Here is a 20,252-nt window from a genome sequence, read left to right on the forward strand (position 1 = left end):
GAAACCGACGCCAAAAATTCCTATTAATATAGAAACCCCCGGAAAAAACCTAGATCGGGAGTGCCACCGCCTCAAGCTTCTGTAGCCATGAAAAACCAATCGGGAGCCCGTTCCGGCACCCTGCCGGAGGGGGAAACCATCAACGGAGGCCATCTTCATCATCCCGGCGCTCTCCATGACGAGGAGGGAGTAGTTCACCCTCGGGGCTGAGGGTATGTAGCAGTAGCTATGTGTTTGATATATATATCTCTCGTGTTCTTGATTTGGCATGATCTTGATGTACCGCAAGCTTTGTTACTATAGTTGAATCATATCGTGTTTCTCCCCCTCTATCTTCTTGTGATGAATTGAGTTTTACCTTTGAGGTTTCACTATTATCGGATTGAATACTATTATTGATTTAGAACACTTGATGTATGTCTTGCGTGGGATACCCGTGGTGACAATGGGGTGTTCTATTGATTCACTTGATGTGTGTTTTGGCACTCAACTCGCGGATTCCCGATGTGACATTGGGGTAATCTATGCATAGGGTTGATGCACATTTTCGTCCTTGTTTCTCCGGTAGGAATCTTGGGGCACTCTTTGAGGTTCTTTGTGTTGGATTGAATATTATGAATCTGAAGTTGTTTGATGCATATCGCATAATTGACCCACGAATACTTGTGGTGACATTGGAGTATCTATGGGACATTAGGGTTGATTAATGTGTATCATATGGTGTTATTTTACTATGAACTCTAGGGCTGTTTGTGACACTTATAGGAATAGCTCAATGGATTGATCGGAAAGAATAACTATGAGGTGGTTTCGTACCCTACAAGCAATTTCATCCTATGTTCTCTACGATAGGAACTTTGGAGTGACTTTTGCCGCACATTGAGGGATTGCCATATGATCTAATTATGTTATCATTGTTGAGAGAACTTGCACTGGTGAAAGTATGAACCTAGGCCTTGTTTCCAAGCATCGCAATACCATTTTTGCTCACTTTTACCACTTACTACCTTGCTATTTTTATATTTTCAGATTACAAAAAACTATATCTACTATCCATATTACACTTGTATCACCATCTCTTCGCCGAACTAGTACACCTATACAATTTACCATTGTATTGGGTGTGTTGGCGACACAAGAGACTCTTTGTTATTTGGTTGCAGGGTTGTTTGAGAGAGACCATCTTCATCCTACGCCTCCCACAGATTGATAAACCTTAGGTCATCCACTTGAGGGAAATCTGCTATTGTCCTACTAAACTGTGCGCTTGGAGGCCCAACACGAGTCTACAAGAAGAAGGTTGCATAGTAGACATCACACCTTACGCAGACTTTGTGTGGAAGAAAAAGGTGTCGCTGCAATGCCGACTCTTCTGATGGCTTGCGAAGGGGAATCAGTGCTGGACATCTGATAGACTTGCACGCCTAGGCCTTCCACACCAAGCGGCATGCCCACTATGGTATCAACACGTGTAAACCATCAGCCACATTCTTCTCACATGTGTTTCTACGTGAACCTTGTGGTTATGGATCTAGAGTGCTCTGGGAAAGCCATCAGATGCCTATGATGGCCGACGGGCTTGCGGATTGGTGTACCACCAGGAGCTGTGATGGATGCTCAAAGAAAGACCTCAAGGTAATCATCACACTTGGACTTTGGGAGATGTGAAAACAACAAAACAATGTAGTTTTCAATGGAGCCACACCATCACTTCAGCGGATTACTAGAAACATCGATCGTGAGAGCAGGACATGGAATGTGACGGCCTTCTAACAAGGGATCTTGACTTCTTCAGTAGTTTGATGAGGTGGATGAGTACTCAGTAGTCCGTGGATTTGCAACATTGTAACATTATGTGGGGTTTTTTGCCGGGGGGGGGCATTATCTGGTTGTCAAACTTTGGTGAAGGGTTATGCTCGTTTCTCCCGTCAATATATGATATGCATACTCGTGCATATTCTAGAAAAAAATAAGAGTCATCGAATATAGCGCTTGCAATAGAGGAGAGATCCTGTCCTGTATGGTAGTGATCATGTCCACATTGTAGAATTGACTTCAACTTTATTGCATCTGACTGTCCTTGCAAGATTGAGCCCAAACCTTAGTGCTAATGCTTCAATCGCGAAATGCATCAAAGCAGAACTCACTCCTCCCATTCTTTGCTGCTATGAATTTACCGTTATGATCTCTCAAAACATCCCTTGCGGCACCCTGAAGAGAGCCGGGATCATATGTTGCATCCACATTGAGCTTCACATAGTCTCTCGTAGGTTTAGTCCATGCACCAGACCTCAGTTTTGTTCTAGGGGCTCCATATCAAGCAAGTATGTAATAAAAAACCGAAACTTATTTGAGGAAAAAACCCCTAAAAGTAGTTGCCATATTAATTTGCTACTCCATCCGATCCCATAATATATAACATTTTTCTTATGGACGTGTCTACTGAGCGACCATTTGCTCGGTAGCACTCTGTGCCAGCCTTCCATTTTGGTATGTTTCTGTCCTCAAATAGATTAGGAAATATTTTGTCCTTACCAGGGAAAGTCAAAGGACATGCAACATGTTTGGAGAAAATTGCAAAAGAACCCATGCAAACATGTGTGAACACATTTAATTACCGAAAAAGGTTTTCGCCCCGCTTTATAAATAAAGCAACCACCGAGCACAAAGTCAACAAAGTACCAACCGAACAACACACACACATCGCCACCGTAGGCAAGGTCCAACAGACAAGCACATAAACACCACACGGGCTCAGCTGTGGGCACATCACAACAATCCCAACACAACAAACAACAGGCACGCACAACACACACGCAGGCGACGAGGTAGAGGAGATCTAATTCGACTCCAGTGGTGGAGGGGGAAGCGGCAGAGCCATCTGGAGAGCCATCGCTCGAAGCTGGGTGATGATGGAGGTGATGGCGTCTCTCTCCCTGGCACTACAAAAAAATACACTTCCATGATGATACGTGTTTGTCACAGTAGCTCACGTTTTCTATCATGCATGTACATCCATGACAAATTTATGACCGAATGAAGATAGTCATATCTGTGCTGTTGTAGAAGTGTTCCATGACATTACCAAAATTATCATCACGGAAGTGTCCACTTCCATGATGATAAATCGTTCGTCATAGAAGTGCTTTCGTCAAGGGTGACCTACACATGGCATCCACCGTAACGGGACGCAGTTAAGCTATCGGGTCCGGTTTTGGATCCGATAACTGATACGTCTCCATCATATCTACTTTTCCAAACATTGTTGCCCTTGTTTTGGACTCTAACTTGCATGATTTGAATGGAACTAACCCAGACTAACGATGTTTTCAGCAGAATTGCCATGGTGTTATTTTTGTGCAGAAATAGAAGTTCTCGGAATGACCTGAAAATCAACGGAGATTATTTTTGGAATATATAAAAATACTAGAAGAAGAATCCGCGTCAGGGGGGCCACACCCTTTCCACGAGGGTGGGGGCGCGCCTACCCCCTGGGCGCGCCCCCTGCCTCATGGGCCCCTGACGCTCCACCGACCTCAACTCCAACTCCATATATTTGTGTTCGGGGAGAAAAAAATCAGAGAGAAGGATTCATCGCGTTTTACGATACGGAGCCACCGCCAAGCCCTAAACTCTCTCGGGAGGGCTGATCTGGAGTCCGTTCGGGGCTCCGGAGAGGGGAATCCGTCGCCATCGTCATCATAAACCTTCCTCCATCACCAATTTCATGATGCTCACCGCCGTGCGTGAGTAATTCCATCGTAAGCTTGCTGGATGGTGATGGGTTGGATGAGATTTATCATGTAATCGAGTTAGTTTTGTTAGGGTTTGATCCCTAGTATCCACTATGTTGTGAGATTGATGTTGCTATGACTTTGCTATGCTTAATGCTTGTCACTAGGGCCCAAGTGCCATGATTTCAGATCTGAACCTATTATGTTTTCATGAATATATGCGAGTTCTTGATCCTATCTTGCATGTCTATAGTCACCTATTATGTGTTATGATCCGTTAACCCCGATGTGACAATAATCGGGATACTTACCGGTGATGACCGTAGTTTGAGGAGTTCATGTATTCACTATGTGTTAATGCTTTGGTCCGGTACTCTATTAAAAGGAGGGCTTAATATCCCTTAGTTTCCAATAGGACCCCGCTGCCACGGGAGGGTAGGACAAAAGATGTTGTGCAAGTTCTTTTCCATAAGCACGTATGACTATATGCGGAATACATGCCTACATTACATTGATGAACTAGAGCTAGTTTTGTGTCACCCTATGTTATAACTGTTGCATGATTGATCGCATCCGACATAATTCTCCATCACCGATCCAATGCCTATGAGCTTTTCATATATTGTTCTTCGCTTATTTACTTTTCCGTTGCTACTGTTACAATCACTATAAAACCAAAAATATTACTTTTGCTACCGTTACCACTACTATCATATTACTTTGCTACTAAATACTTTGCTGCAGATATTAAGTTTCCAGGTGTGGTTGAATTGACAACTCAGCTGCTAATACTTGAGAATATTCTTTGGCTCCCCTTGTGTCGAATCAATAAATTTGGGTTGAATACTCTACCCTCGAAAACTGTTGCGATCCCCTATACTTGTGGGTTATCAAGTCTATTTTCTGGCGCCGTTGCCGGGGAGCATAGCTCTATTCTTTGAGTCACTTGGGATTTATATCTGCTTATCACTATGACGAACTTGAAAGATCAAAGAACCAAGATTTTCCCCTCAACTACGAGGGGAGGTAAGGAACTGCCATCTAGCTCTACACTTGATTCACCTTCCGTTTTGAGTAAACTTGCGACACCTACACCTGCTATTCATTCTGATATGTGGCATGTTATTGATGATGCCACTTCTGCTATGCATGATACTTATGAAGAAACTACTTCTATGCTTGATACTACTGTGCCACTAGATGAATTTCTTGATGAACAACTTGCTAGGGTTAGAGAGAATGAAATTATTGAAACTGATAATACTGATGAAAGTGATGATGAAGGTTCTCCCCCTAGATATGAATTGCCTGTTGTGCCTGAGGGTTATGTTATGGATGAAGAAACTGCTAGAGACTTCTTAGCTTGCAATGATAGATCTGATCTTAAGAAATCTATACCTATACTAATTACAGACTCCCAAGTAATTACCATGTTAATCAGAAATTAGGAGCCGTTCATCTGGTGGGACCAAGTTATTACGGTATAGATCTGGTTAGAGATTCCATAAAATTCACCCGAAAAAAGAGACTCCATAAAATTACACTTTATTCATAATCAGATAATGGGCCCAACTTAGGCTCCATGTTTAACCCTAAAGATAAGAGAACATTGTCCATCCGATCTAATTTCTCCCCATCCGATTAATAAAGTTTGCATTGCATAAGTTCTGTCAAAAAAAGAAGTTTGCATTGCATTAATAGCTCTCCACCAAACGTACGTTTCCAAAGCCTCTCCCTCTATTGGCAGCGGCCAGATCTTCTCGGTTATGTAGGAAAAGAGAAGGGGGAAAAAGGTACACATCTGCCTCTTTCTAACGGTCATCAATTTGATGATCGAAGCCGCCGCCTGCATCTCTCCACGGATGAGTTGTCAGATATCGCCTAGCTTGGCGGCTCTCCAACTGCCAGGCGTTGCCCCTACTGATCACGTTCTTCTTGCCCAGTTTCCTACAAGGAGCGGTCTGGTTGAACCCCATGAGAGACGAAGTTTTGAAGTGGTACAATGGGGACTCACTAGAGCTGCAGCTAGGAGGAAGATGGCTTAACGCTAGCAAGGAATTAACGCATTGATTTGCTTGCTTGGGAATTTATTGGGTTTGAATCTTTTCTGTTGATCCCCATGAGCCATGAGAGAAGTCTTGAAGCAGTACGATGGAGACTTGGTGCACGTGCAGCTTGGAGCAAGATCAATGGCTTAATGGTAGCAAGGAATTAACGCCTTGATTGGCTTGCTGGGAATTTATCGAGTTTGAATTTGTTCTGGTCTGTAGCAAAATTGCATCGAGTCACACAAAGTAAACTTTCTAGCTTGAATAGAATACAAGTTTTATAATATCTCGATGATATTATTTTACTGTCTGCAGGGTCTGAAACAAAGAATTCCATAGTTGATTCTCACTTGAGAAGAAGGATTTATTGTCAAGGTTTCCATATCGTGGTTTTGGTTGGCTGGGAGCATGTTTCTCTTTCACATTCTTCATGTTCTTTCACATACCTTATTTCCCTTTGGAAGTTGGCTTACAGAAGGTGAAGCATTGTGAGGGCAACTATTGGCCAGAGGTAGATTCATATTCTGCTCCTACTTGGTTTGGTCTCAACATCCTTGACGTATGCTCATATGTATGTATCTCCAGATGAAGCAGGCAATTTTTTCTTCTTGAAAAAAACAGATACACTCAATGCTATTAATCATGCAGGTTTGAACTAGGTGATTATGATACGTCCTCAAACCTGATGTTTGATATATTGCCTTCTATGTTCACAACAACTTTCAGTCCATGTCATTCTCTTTGGAGTCTTGAAAACTACGGTTTTGAATAGATACTTCACGGATTCATCGCACCAAAAGTGTTTATCTTTGCAGTCCCAGATTATGTAAGTGTAGATGCATGCAAAAAATGTTATAAATAAAACGAGTTTGTAATACATCTAAAATCAGTTTCATTTGTAACCACAACCCCTATATCTTGCCCAGCCATCCCAATACAAATATGTCCCCTATTATGAATTAATACAAGGGGTTACCTTACAGACATGGTAGGAGAAGGCAAGAAGTAACCAAAGCCTGTAAGAAAGCAAGAAGGCAATTGTGTGGCTTTGCATATGCAATGTGAGACAGTGTTGTTCATGATTGGAAAAGTGGCAGAACTAAAATACGCTGAAATTTTTGGCGGAAACTTATATTGTCTTACCTTTCCACTGATACGTTATCTGTGTTGTCAATGTTTCCTTTTCGCAAAGGTTCTATCAATGTTTTAGATCACTTTATCCAATTTTACCATGAACTGAAAATGCAGAAACAGACAGGGAGAGATACTGTTGGGAAGCATCACCACAGATTCGAGATGAGAAAACAATGGAGTATAGCCACGATTACAGCACCAGCTCGAGGAGAAAACTGCAGCTAGCTAGAAAGGGAGCCGCCAGCAGAGACAAGTTTGGTCGACGAGGAGGAAGCCATTCGTACTTGCTATGGCAGCAACAATGGCTGCATGGAGACCAATGAGAATAAGGTAAAACAAACAATGATGGCAATGGAAGGCTGAGGGCGAGATAATGACTAGGCAGCTAATTAAATCGATCTTTCTCTATCTGTTTGCTGACCCATCCCCCATAACATATGAATTGGTGCCTCGGACATAGGCAAGGTGTCTCTCATGAGGAAAAACAAATCAGTGGTGTGTTGCACTACGACTTAATAGATTTGATCCATTTGTTTTTCCGGTAGATCTCCATATAATCCGATGCTTCTCATGGAACCTTCAGTTTTTTTTGTTTTTTCCATATTGATGCAAGCAACCCTGGTGGTAATTAAAAGAGCTAGATTGTGGCGTTCAAAGCAAGAATGTTGTCTTGCGTTTCACATTCAGAAATGTAAGTATCTCGATTCTGCTTTTACTCTCCAGTCAGTATGCAACTATGCATAGTGGTGTTTGCATCATCCCTAAAGTCCCAACAAAAAAAGCTTTCGTGGCTTATTTCTGTTTTAGAATCGTTACTTTTCAGGCTATCTAAATAATCCTGTCATGTTGCTTCATATATTATCATTTGCAGATACCAATTTAGTTAGTAATGTGTTTTGAAGTGAGATTATGGTTCTCAGCAAGTGTAATAAAATTTACGTGTTCGTATCATGCCGCTAACTCAGATTTGTGATCTCAAGGATGATAATAGATATACAATGTGAACCATGTTGTTTGATTTGCTTTAAGAATTATTTTAGGTAGTTCCTCCTTTCAGTTGACTACTATTCAGATGTGGTATGCTAAATAATACATGTGTTTTATACATACCCATATATTATATACACGTGGGTATAGTGATTTTAGTCACATTTGTAGCGTCATAGACCATCGATCATGTGGCACCGAATTATAATGGCTTGGATAAAAGAAAGAGTATTATATACTCAACCGAAAAAAACTAATGATACATGTGAAAGAAAACAATCCTTGGCTAACAAAATATATTATTGTCACAGATTTCCCTCAGTTAGTATTGAAGGAAACAGTGTTGGCCAACAAAACATAGTAACATTAGAAATTTCCGTCAATTAGTATTGATCTACATATCCGCAAAAAAATTTACTAAACGTGAAAAAAATGAATCCTTGGCCAACAAAACGTAGTAGTTTTAGAGATTTCTCTAGGTTAGTTTTATTTACACAGCCACAAAAAAATACTACACATGAGAAAAGGAGACCTTGGTTAACAAAACATATACCAACTTTAGAGATCTCCCTCGATCAGATATGTCCATCTCATCCCATGTATCCCTCATAGAGAAGTCCAATCTCTCGATCGCAGCCATACAATATCGTGAGTGACCAAGCACAGATAGACTGTGTACCTTAAATTGAAAGGAAATGTTACTTTTTTCTTGGATCAGTGACCACAGGTCATTCAGATAGAACTGGTACGTGTTGTCTCTTGCGCATTCGAGTTCAAACCATTTATTTTGTTTTTGTGGCTTTTGTAGCACTGGAGCTTGCAACCAAAGGATGACAAGGTGTGGCATGTTGAGATGATGGCTTCATCCCTTAGAATTTAGTACTTCCGTTCCGGACTACATTTGAACTTAAAACTAAGTGGTGTGCACGATTTCCCATGTAGGTGTAATTACCCACATACGAATTTTATGCATTTTTGTGAGGGTTCGTCATTCAGCTAGTTACTGGAACCAATCTGATGTTTCATTGTGTCAGATCATTTCAATTAGTATAGCTAATGATGTTGCTGGATTAGCAAATCAATCTGGTTGTCTTCATCTCTTCGACAACACATGAAGCCTATATCATGTGAAGCATATATCATGTTATCACGCATTTTGTCATATTAATTGTTATCCAGCACTTTAAATCAGTTGTTTATTTTTCTGGTGTCTTTGTCTTCTCCATTAGTAAATCCCATGCCCTTTAGATATAAATTATTAAATTTGTTCACATTCTCTCTTTTTAGTTTATATTCATGTGGGTTGTGTACAAGAAGTCAACCAGTGATATAAGTTTGGAAAATCGCCAGAGTCACCTGTGGTGGCTGTCATGCCTAGACGAGTCAAGACTCAAAGCCCATGTGTGCAACTGTAGGTACTTAATGACAACCGACACGTAATTGGCAGTTTTGCATTGGACCATGCTAACCAAATTGAGATGCAGCCATATGTGCTACAAATCCGCCTATTTCCAATATCTCAGTAATTTATCTAATCCACTTTCAGCATGCATGGTGATGGCGGACACAAAGTTGTTGCTTGCACTGCGTCATGACCAAGGATGAATACACACGGTGAGGATCGATGGTCGATGAGGTATGAGTTCGTTTTTTATTTTAAATGAGGAAATAAATATTCTGTGTTTTAGTAATTCTTCCTTCACACAGTACCAGATGAAAACTAGACTGAATAATTTCTCTTATTTGAGCTGGTCTTTGAAAAAATGCATGCCTATGACTATTAGTAGACGTACAAGTCCAATGCTCGCCCGTTATTCAAAATTTCTTAATTTGTATTTGTATTATGGACTGCTGCAAAAATCATGATGACAATGACCAAACGATTTAAAGTTCCTCTTATATCTAAGCAAAATATGGCGACTTATACAAGAGGAAAATCTGGAGCGACCATCCCGGCCTATTTGTTCAGTAAAACGCACAATAGCATGATGTGGCCTGTAATTATACTTTGAAGTACATTTTTCGCGTAAGTCCATCATCAATGTTGTACATGTATACTATCCAAGTCCCAAATTTAAATTCTACATATATGCAAATATGTGGTTCAGGTGCATGTAATAAAAATCACTATATGTCAGGATCTTTGGTATGATATTCACAAAAGCTCTCTAGAGGTTGTGGCATGCATTCTTCAAATTCCAGATGTGATAAAGTGTGTTCTTTCTTTAATTTCAACTTATTTGTTCTACCAATTCTTAGCTACATATTTCACTTGGATATGGTGTGTTCTTCGTTTACCAACTATTTTCTTGACCCAATTTATATGAAGCATATATGAAGAGGCAATGCAAACATACGAAGTAAGTAACAATATTCTTTTATTGCTTTTCCTAGATTGAATTAACAAAGGAAGCAATTGTTTCTCACTGAGGAAAACATAAGATTTGCTAAGCACGGCGTATGACTAGGTCTATGCAAGTAGGCAGTTGTTAGTCGACTTTACATGCTACTGAGATGAGATAAAAAAATCTTCCTTCCTCATACTTATAATGTGCTTATATTATGTTATCTCAGCGATTTTTAGGTGCCACTTTATTAATTAAGGTGGGTACACCCAACTACCTCAATATACATTCAAATGCAATATTAATTAACTAGCCTGTGCGAATGCACGGGTTGGCGACTAGTTATTAGCTAAGCTTAAAGAAAAGTCTTTAAATGCTAGAATGAAATATGACCCTGCTTTTTCTACTTCACCTATCTTTATTACTAATAAGGATTATGATTTCTCTGTCGATCCTGAGTTAATTACTTTGGTTGAATCTGATCCTTTTATGGCTATGAATCTGAAACTATTGTGGCACATCTTACTAAATTAAATGATATAGCCACCTTGTTTACACACGATGAGAAAACTCGCAATTACTTTATCCTTAAGTTGTTTCCGTTCTCATTAAAGGGTGATGCTTAAACATGGTTTAATTCTCTTGATCCTGGTTGTGTGTGTAGTCCCCAGGATATGATTTATTACTTCTCTGCTAAATATTTCCCTGCTCATAAGAAACAAGATGCCTTAAGGGAAATATATAATTTTGTGAAAATTGAAGAAGAGAGTCTCCCACAAGCTTGGGGGAGGCTTCTCCGATTACTTAATGCTTTTCCTGATCATCCTCTCAAGAAAAATGAAATACTTGATATCTTTTATAATGGACTAACCGATGCTTCCAGAGACTACCTAGATAGTTGTGCTGGTTGTGCTTTCAGGAAAAGAACTGTTGATCAAGCTGAATTGCTATTGAATAATATGTTGACAAATGAAAATAACTGGACACTTCCTAAACCAACTCCTAAGCCAACTCCGAAGAAAAGGGGTATTCTATTTCTCATTCCTAAAGATATGCAAGAGGCAAAGAAATCTATGAAAGAAAAAGGTATTAAAGCTGAAGATGTTAAAAATTTACCACCTATTGAAGAAATACATGGTCTTGATAACCCGACACAGGTAGTAAAGGTAAATTCTCTCTATAGATTTGATAAATGTGAAATTCCATTTACTAAGTTTGCCAGCCAATGCTTGGATGAGTTTGATGACTTTATGGTTAAACAAGAAAACTTCAATGCTTATGTTGGTAGACAATTGAAACACAATGCTGATATGCTTGAACACTTGAGTGATTATATGTCTAGAGTTAAAGGTGAACTTAAACTTATTAGTAAACATGCTTCTATGGTTACCACTCAAGTAGAACAATTACTTAAAGCTCCGAATGATTTGCTCAATGAATTAAATAATAAGAAGAATGATAATGCTGTTATAGTTATGACTAGAGGAGGTAGAATGACTCAGGAACCTTTGTATCCTGAGGGCCATCCTAAGAGAATTGAGCAAGATTCTTAGAGAACTAATGTTGATGAACCTAGTCCTTTTAAAAGGAAGAAAAAGAAAAATGATAGGACTTTGCATGCTTCTAGTGAACCTGTTGTAGACACACCTGAGAATCCCAATGATATTTCTATTTATGATGCTGAAACACAATCTGTTAATGAACATGAACCTAGTGATAATGTTAATGATGATGTTCATGTCGGTGCTCAACCTAGCCATGATAATGATGTAGAGATTGAACCTGCTGTTGATCTTGATAACCCACAATCAAAGAATCAACGTTATGATAAGAGAGACTTCGTTGCTAGGAAACATGGTAAAGAAAGAGAACTATGGGTTCAGAAACCCATGCCTTTTCCTCCTAAACCATCCAAGAAAAAGGATGATGAGGATTTTGAGTGCTTTGCTGAAATGATTAGACCTATCTTTTTGCGTATGCGTTTGACTGATATGCTTAAAATGAACCCTTATGCTAAATACATGAAGGAAATTGTTACTAATAAGAGAAAGATACCGGAAGCTGAAATTTCCACCATGCTTGCTAATTATAATTTTAAGGGTGGAATACCAAAGAAACTTGGAGATCCAGGAGTACCAACTATACCATGCTCCATTAAAAGAAACTATGTTAAAACTGCTTTATGTGATCTTGGAGCCGGTGTTAGTGTTATGCCTCTCTCTTTATATCGTAGACTTGATTTGAATAAGTTGACACCTACTGAAATATCTTTTTAAATGGCTGATAAATCAATTGCTATACCTGTCGGTATTTGTGAGGATGTGCCTGTTGTGGTTGCAAATGCTACTATTTTAACGGACTTTGTTATTCTTGATATTCTCAAGGACGATAGTATGTCGATTATCCTTGGTAGACCCTTTTTGAATACTGCAGAGGCTGTTATTGATTGCAACAAAGGCAATGTCACTTTTCATGTTAATGATAATGAGCATACAGTATACTTTTCGAGGAAACAACCTCAAGTCCACAATATCAATTCTATTGGAAAAATTTCAACAATCACTATTGGAGGTTTTGAATTTCCTCTTCCTACTGTCAAGAAGAAATATGATATTCTTATTGTTGGGGATGTGCATATCCCCGTTGAGGTAACCTAGTGTTATTCGAAATTTCTCCGGTTTCATGTTATTCGAAATGAGTTTGTTAACAAGACCTGATCAACCTTGTTAGTGGATTCCTTTTGATGAGCATGAGATGGATGAAGTTAGAAAGCACAACTCTCTATACCCTCCTTTTACTTTCTGTTATTTATTTTAAATAAAGCAAAAATAGTATTTCTGTCTGTTTTCTGAATTATTCATGCAATAAAAAAATACCCCAAAAATAAAAGTTCTCCAAATGCCCTGAAAATTAAATATGATTTTTCTAGAATATTTGAGAATATCTGGCACTGAGAACACAACAGGGGGAGCAGCCACGTGCCCACGAGGGTGGAGGGCGCGCCCAACCCCCGTGGGGGCGCCCCCTGCCTCGTGGACCCCACTCGGGTCCCCTCCACTTATCCTTGCACCCACACACTTCGTCTTGCTCCAGAAAAAATCACTAGCCAGCTCAAACCCGAGTTCTTGCTCATCTTGCTGCCATTTTCGATCTCCTTGCTCAAAGCTCCTCTCACAAAACTGCTTTGGGGGATTATTCTTTGGTATGTGACTCCTCCAATGGTCCAATTAGTTTTTGTTCTAGTGCTTTATTCATTGCAATTTTTTGCTGCTTAGGTGACCTTGTTCTTGAGCTTGCATGTCAAATTTATGTGGTCAAAAGTAGTTTAATGCATTATATAGCCTCTAGGCACTTGTAGGAGTAGTTGCTATCAATCTTATTGAGTTTGGTTCACTTTTATTTTAAGTTACTAAAAATTTCAGAAAAAGATGAAGAGATTTTTGAGGGGCTCATCGAGTCGAAGCTCGAAGGATAAGCAAAGTGAAGAGAACAAGAAGCCCAAGTATAACCTCCCTCGTACTGCAGAGGTTTGGCCATGTGAATGGCCTTGTGATGAGTTCTTGAGAGAAGATGGGATTCATGAAGATGTTTATCATTTGGCTGAGAATGCAGGCCTCACCGCCTTCCTCCACAACCAGCGTGAACAGTACCTCTTACTCACCAATATCTTTGTGCAAAATTTTCATTTCCATGCTAGGAGATCACCACCTTCGGTGGAATTTTATTTATATGATGAGCATAAGGAGATGTCACTTTATGATTTTTGCCGGGTCTGTTTGATACCCTTTGAGAGCAGCATAGAGGAACCACATCGTAATGATGTGGAGGGATTTATTGATATGATTGTTGTAGGGGAAATGAGGAAAGTTTCTGATGCGAGAATTACTAGCATGCATTTTCCTGTTCTACGTTACTTCGCAATATTTTCTAGTAGATGCTTAATTGGTCGCGGGAACTATGGAAACCTTAGTGCCCCTGATATTGTTATTTTGCGCCATGCCTTGTTTCAGGATACTACTTTCAGTTTAGGCGCTACTGTTGCTAAACGGTTAAATCTGAACCGTACTAAGGGCCCCGTCCTCGGAGGCATCTTTGCCTCGCGGCTTGCTGCACACTTTAACATACCTATCAGGCATTATGAGAAAGAGAAAAGTTGATGCCTCCTATTGCTCTAGGTTATAAGAGTAAGGTAGCACATGAGTTTATTGTTAAGGATAAGAATAAGACACTCAAATATAAATTGATATTTAACAAAAATTATTGTGAGTTTATTACCTTTCCTGCGCCCTCTTTGTTCAACATATTTTCAGGCATATACCTTGTTCTGCCGGAGGCCATTCATGCCTACCGGAGCCAGATGTCAGCTGCAGAGCCGGAGCCACCATCTGACCCTCACCGTCAGTCTGTTTATCAGTGGAATCCGGAGGAGATCGCCAGCCAGTGGCCATCTGAGGACCCTTCTCAGTATGACCCCAACTACAGTTTTGATCCATGGGCATAGACCAACTTAGGCCAAAAGCCTATGCTTGGGGGAGTATGTATTCCTCACCGACATTACATTCATGTTCACACACTCATGCAAGTTGTCGGTGCTCATACTTTTTCATTGTATCATCCATGGTAGTTTATTTTCTTTTTAAGCTTTCTTCTTGTGTGTTTGAAAAACCTTAAGAAAACCCAAAAAGATTAGTTGTAGCTTTTAGTTAGTTTACTTCCCATGCATGTAGTAGTAGTAATTAAAAAGGAAAACCCAAAAAGATTACTCGTTCTTCTTTTGCTTGTTGGGAGCTTTCCCGTGTAAATAGTTTGTTTTATTTCTTTCCTTTGGGGGTCGAGAGGAGAAGACCATAATGAAAATGTTGAGTGGCTCTCATATGCATTATTGTTGATCTAACAAAGAGCACATATTACCTTGTCTTCTCCCATGAATTGAATGCTTGCAGATTCCAGCTTAGTCCAATGCACGTGCACTATTATTATCCACACTATTCGGTCGTGCAAGTGAAAGGCAATAATGACGATATATGATGAACTGATTGAGATGAGAAAAGCTGGTATGAACTCGACCTCTCTTGTTTTTGTAAATATGATTAGTTTATCGTTCCTGATTCAGCCTATTATGAAAGAAACATGTTTGCAATGACAATTAGAGATTATAGTTGCTTATGCCATGCTTAATTTGCTAGGAGTTATAATGGTTTACCTTGCGTGCCAACATGCTATTAAAATGGTTGTGATGTGGTATGATGGGGTGGTATCCTCCTTTGAATGATTCGAGTGGCTTGACTTGGCACATGTTCATGCATGTAGTTGAAACAAAATCAACATAGCCTCCACGATATTTATGTTCATGGTGCATTATATCCTACTCATGCTTGCATTCGGCGTTGATTAATTTTAATGCATGTTCATGACTATTGTCGCTATAGCTGGTCGCTTCGTAGTCTTTTTCTAGCCTTCACTTGTACTAAGAGGGAATACTGCTTGTGCATCCAACTCCATAAACCCCAAAAGTTATTCCATATGAGTCCACCAAACCTTCCTATATACGGTATCTACCTGCCGTTCCAAGTAAATTTGTATGTGCCAAACTCTAAACCTTCAAATAAACATTTTGTTTTATATGCTCGAATAGCTCATGTATCAACTAGGGCTGTCTGTATCTTCCATGCTAGGCGGGTTATTCTCAAGACGAGTGGACTCCGGTCCTCATTCACTAGCAAATGGCTGGTTACCGGGATGCCCAGTCCCATGCTCAAATCAAATCAAAATAATTGCAAACAAAACTCCCCCAGGATTGTTGTTAGTTGGAGGCACCCGTTGTTTCGGGCAAGCCGTGATTGATGCTTATTGGAGGTGGGGGAGTATAAACTTTACCATTCTGCTTGGGAACCGCCTATAATGTGTGTAGCATGGAAGATATCGAGATCTCTCAGTTGTTATGTTGACAATGAAAGTATATCGCTCAAAATATTATTCATATCTATTTCAAAATCGAGCTCTAGCACCTCTACAAATCCCTTCTTCCCTCTGCGAAGGGACTATCTATTTACTTTTGTGTTGAGTCATCATCCTCTTATTAAAAAGCACTAGTTGGAGAGCACCGCTGTCATTTGCATCCATTACTATTAGTTTACATTGAGTATGACTTGACTGGATCTCTTTTACCATGAATTACAATGTCTAGTCAGTCCTTGATCTTTGAAGGTGCTCTGCATTTATGTTTTGCGGTCTCAGAAAGAGCTAGCGAGATACCAACTTGTTATATCATACTCCCTCCATTCCTAAATATAGGGTGTACTGTTTTTGCTCGCTAGTTGATTATCTCGCTAGCCCTTTCTGAGACCGCAAAACATAAATAGGACCAAAAACATGATACCATCTTGATTATCTGCATTTATGTTTTCCGGTCTCAAAAAGGTCTCAGAACGATTCTTCTTCCGAGATTTATTATTATTGCTCGCTAGTTGATTATGCCATTGATATAAGTAAACATGAGACCTAAATGTTATTGTGAATAGGGTTAGTTCATAATCTTTGCTGAAAACCTGAATGATGGCTTTACATATTTACAACAACAAGAGCAAATAGAGTTTGTAAAAGTTTTTCTTTATCACTTTTAGTTTATCAACTGAATTGCTTGAGGACAACCAAAGGTTTAAGCTTGGGGGAGTTGATACCTCTCCGTCGTAATTACTTTTCCGAACACTTTTGCCCTTGTTTTGGACTCTAACTTGCATGATTTGAATGGAACTAACCCGTACTAACGTTGTTTTCAGCAGAATTGCCATGGTATTATTTTTGTGCACAAATAAAAGTTCTCGGAATGACCTGAAAATCAATGGAGATTATTTTTGGAATATATAAAAAATACTGGAAGAAGAATCCACGTCAGGGGGCCCACACCATGTCCACGAGGGTGGGGGCTCGCCTACCCCCTGGGCGTGCCCCCCTGCCTCGTGGGCCCGCTGACGCTCCACCGACCTCAACTCCAACTCAATATATTCGTGTTCGGGGAGAAAAAAATCAGAGAGACGGATTCATCGCGTTTTACGATACGGAGCCGCCGCCAAGCCCTAAACTCTCTCGAGAGGGCTGATCTGGAGTCTGTTCGGGGCTCCGGAGAGGGGAATCCGTCGCCATCGTCATCATCAACCTTCCTCCATCACCAATTTCATGATGATGTAATCGAGTTAGTTTTGTTAGGGTTTGATCCCTAGTATCCACTATGTTCTGAGACTGATGTTGCTATGACTTTGCTATGCTTAATGCTTGTCACTAGGGCCCGAGTGCCATGATTTCAGATCTGAACCTATTATGTGTTCATAAATATATGTGAGTTCTTGATCCTATCTTGCAAGTCTATAGTCACCTATTATGTGTTATGATCCGTTAACCCCGAATTGACAATAATCGGTATACTTACCGGTGATGACCGTAGTTTGAGGAGTTCATGTATTCACTATGTGTTAATGCTTTGGTCCGGTACTCTATTAAAAGGGGGCCTTAATATCCCTTAGTTTCCAATAGGACCCTGCTGCCATGGGAGAGTAGGACAAAAGATGTCATTCAAGTTCTTTACTATGAACTCTAGGGCTGTTTGTGACACTTCTAGGAATAGCTCAATGGATTGATCGGAAAGAATAACTTTGAGGTGGTTTCGTACCCTACAAGCAATTTGATCCTATGTTCTCTACGATAGGAACTTTGGAGTGACTTTTGCCGCACATTGAGGGATTGCCATATGATCTAATTATGTTATCATTGTTGAGAGAACTTGCACTGGTGAAAGTATGAACCTAGGCCTTGTTTCCAAGCATTGCAATACCATTTTTGCTCACTTTTACCACTTACTACCTTGCTATTTTTATATTTTCAGATTACAAAAAACTATATCTACTATCAATATTACACTTGTATCACCATCTCTTCGCCGAACTAGTACACCTATACAATTTACCATTGTATTGGGTGTGTTGGCGACACAAGAGACTCTTTGTTATTTGGTTGCAGGGTTGTTTGAGAGAGACCATCTTCATCCTACGCCTCCCACGGATTGATAAACCTTAGGTCATCCACTTGAGGGAAATCTGCTATTGTCCTACTAAACTGTGCGCTTGGAGGCCCAACACGAGTCTACAAGAAGAAGGTTGCATAGTAGACATCACACCTTACGCAGACTTTGTGTGGAAGAAAAAGGTGTCGCTGCAATGCCGACTCTTCTGATGGCTTGTGAAGGGGAATCAGTGCTGGACATCTGATAGACTTGCACGCCTAGGCCTTCCACACCAAGCGGCATGCCCACTATGGTATCAACACGTGTAAACCATCAGCCACATTCTTCTCACATGTGTTTCTACGTGAACCTTGTGGTTATGGATCTAGAGTGCTCTGGGAAAGCCAGATCAGATGCCTATGATGGCCGACGGGCTTGCGGATTGGTGTACCACCAGGAGCTGTGATGGATGCTCAAAGAAAGACCTCAAGGTAATCATCACACTTGGACTTTGGGAGATGTGAAAACAACAAAACAATGTAGTTTTCAATGGAGCCACACCATCACTTCAGCGGATTACTAGAAACATCGATCGTGAGAGCAGGACATGGAATGTGACGGCCTTCTAACAAGGGATCTTGACTTCTTCAGTAGTTTGATGAGGTGGATGAGTACTCAGTAGTCCGTGGATTTGCAACATTGTAACATTATGTGGGGGTTTTTGCCGGGGGGGGGGGGGCATTATCTGGTTGTCAAACTTTGGTGAAGGGTTATGCTCGTTTCTCCCGCCAATATATGATATGCATACTCATGCATATTCTAGAAAAAAATAACAGTCATCGAATATAGCGCTTGCAATAGAGGAGAGATCCCGTCCTGTATGGTAGTGATCATGTCCACATTGTAGAATTGACTTCAACTTTATTGCATCTGACTGTCCTTGCAAGATTGAGCCCAAACCTTAGTGCTAATGCTTCAATCGCGAAATGCATCAAAGCAGAACTCACTCCTCCCATTCTTTGCTGCTATGAATTTACCATTATGATCTCTCAAAACATCCCTTGCGGCACCCTGAAGAGAGCCGGGATCATATGTTGCATCCACATTGAGCTTCACATAGTCTCTCGTAGGTTTAGTCCATGCACCAGACCTCAGTTTTGTTCTAGGGGCTCCATATCAAGCAAGTATGTAATAAAAAACCGAAACTTATTTGAGGAAAAAACCCCTAAAAATAGTTGCCATATTAATTTGCTACTCCATCCGATCCCATAATATATAACATTTTTCTTATGGACGTGTCTACTGAGCGACCATTTGCTCGGTAGCACTCTGTGCCAGCCTTCCATTTTGGTATGTTTCTGTCCTCAAATAGATTAGGAAATATTTTGTCCTTACCAGGGAAAGTCAAAGGACATGCAACATGTTTGGAGAAAATTGCAAAAGAACCCATGCAAACATGTGTGAACACATTTAATTACCGAAAAAGGTTTTCGCCCCGCTTTATAAATAAAGCAACCACCGAGCACAAAGTCAACAAAGTACCAACCGAACAACACACACACATCGCCACCGTAGGCAAGGTCCAACAGACAAGCACATAAACACCACACGGGCTCAGCTGTGGGCACATCACAACAATCCCAACACAACAAACAACAGGCACGCACAACACACACGCAGGCGACGAGGTAGAGGAGATCTAATTCGACTCCAGTGGTGGAGGGGGAAGCGGCAGAGCCATCTGGAGAGCCATCGCTCGAAGCTGGGTGATGATGGAGGTGATGGCGTCTCTCTCCCTGGCACTACAAAACAATACACTTCCGTGATGATACGTGTTTGTCACAGTAGCTCACGTTTTCTGTCATGCATGTACATCCATGACAAATTTATGACCGAATGAAGATAGTCATATCTGTGCTGTTGTAGAAGTGTTCCATGACATTACCAAAATTATCATCACGGAAGTGTCCACTTCCATGACGATAAATCGTTCGTCATAGAAGTGCTT

This window comes from Triticum urartu, chromosome 6A, assembly GCF_056163025.1.
Source record: "Triticum urartu cultivar PI428250 chromosome 6A, HENAU_Tu73, whole genome shotgun sequence".
Classification (NCBI taxonomy): Eukaryota; Viridiplantae; Streptophyta; class Magnoliopsida; order Poales; family Poaceae; genus Triticum; species Triticum urartu.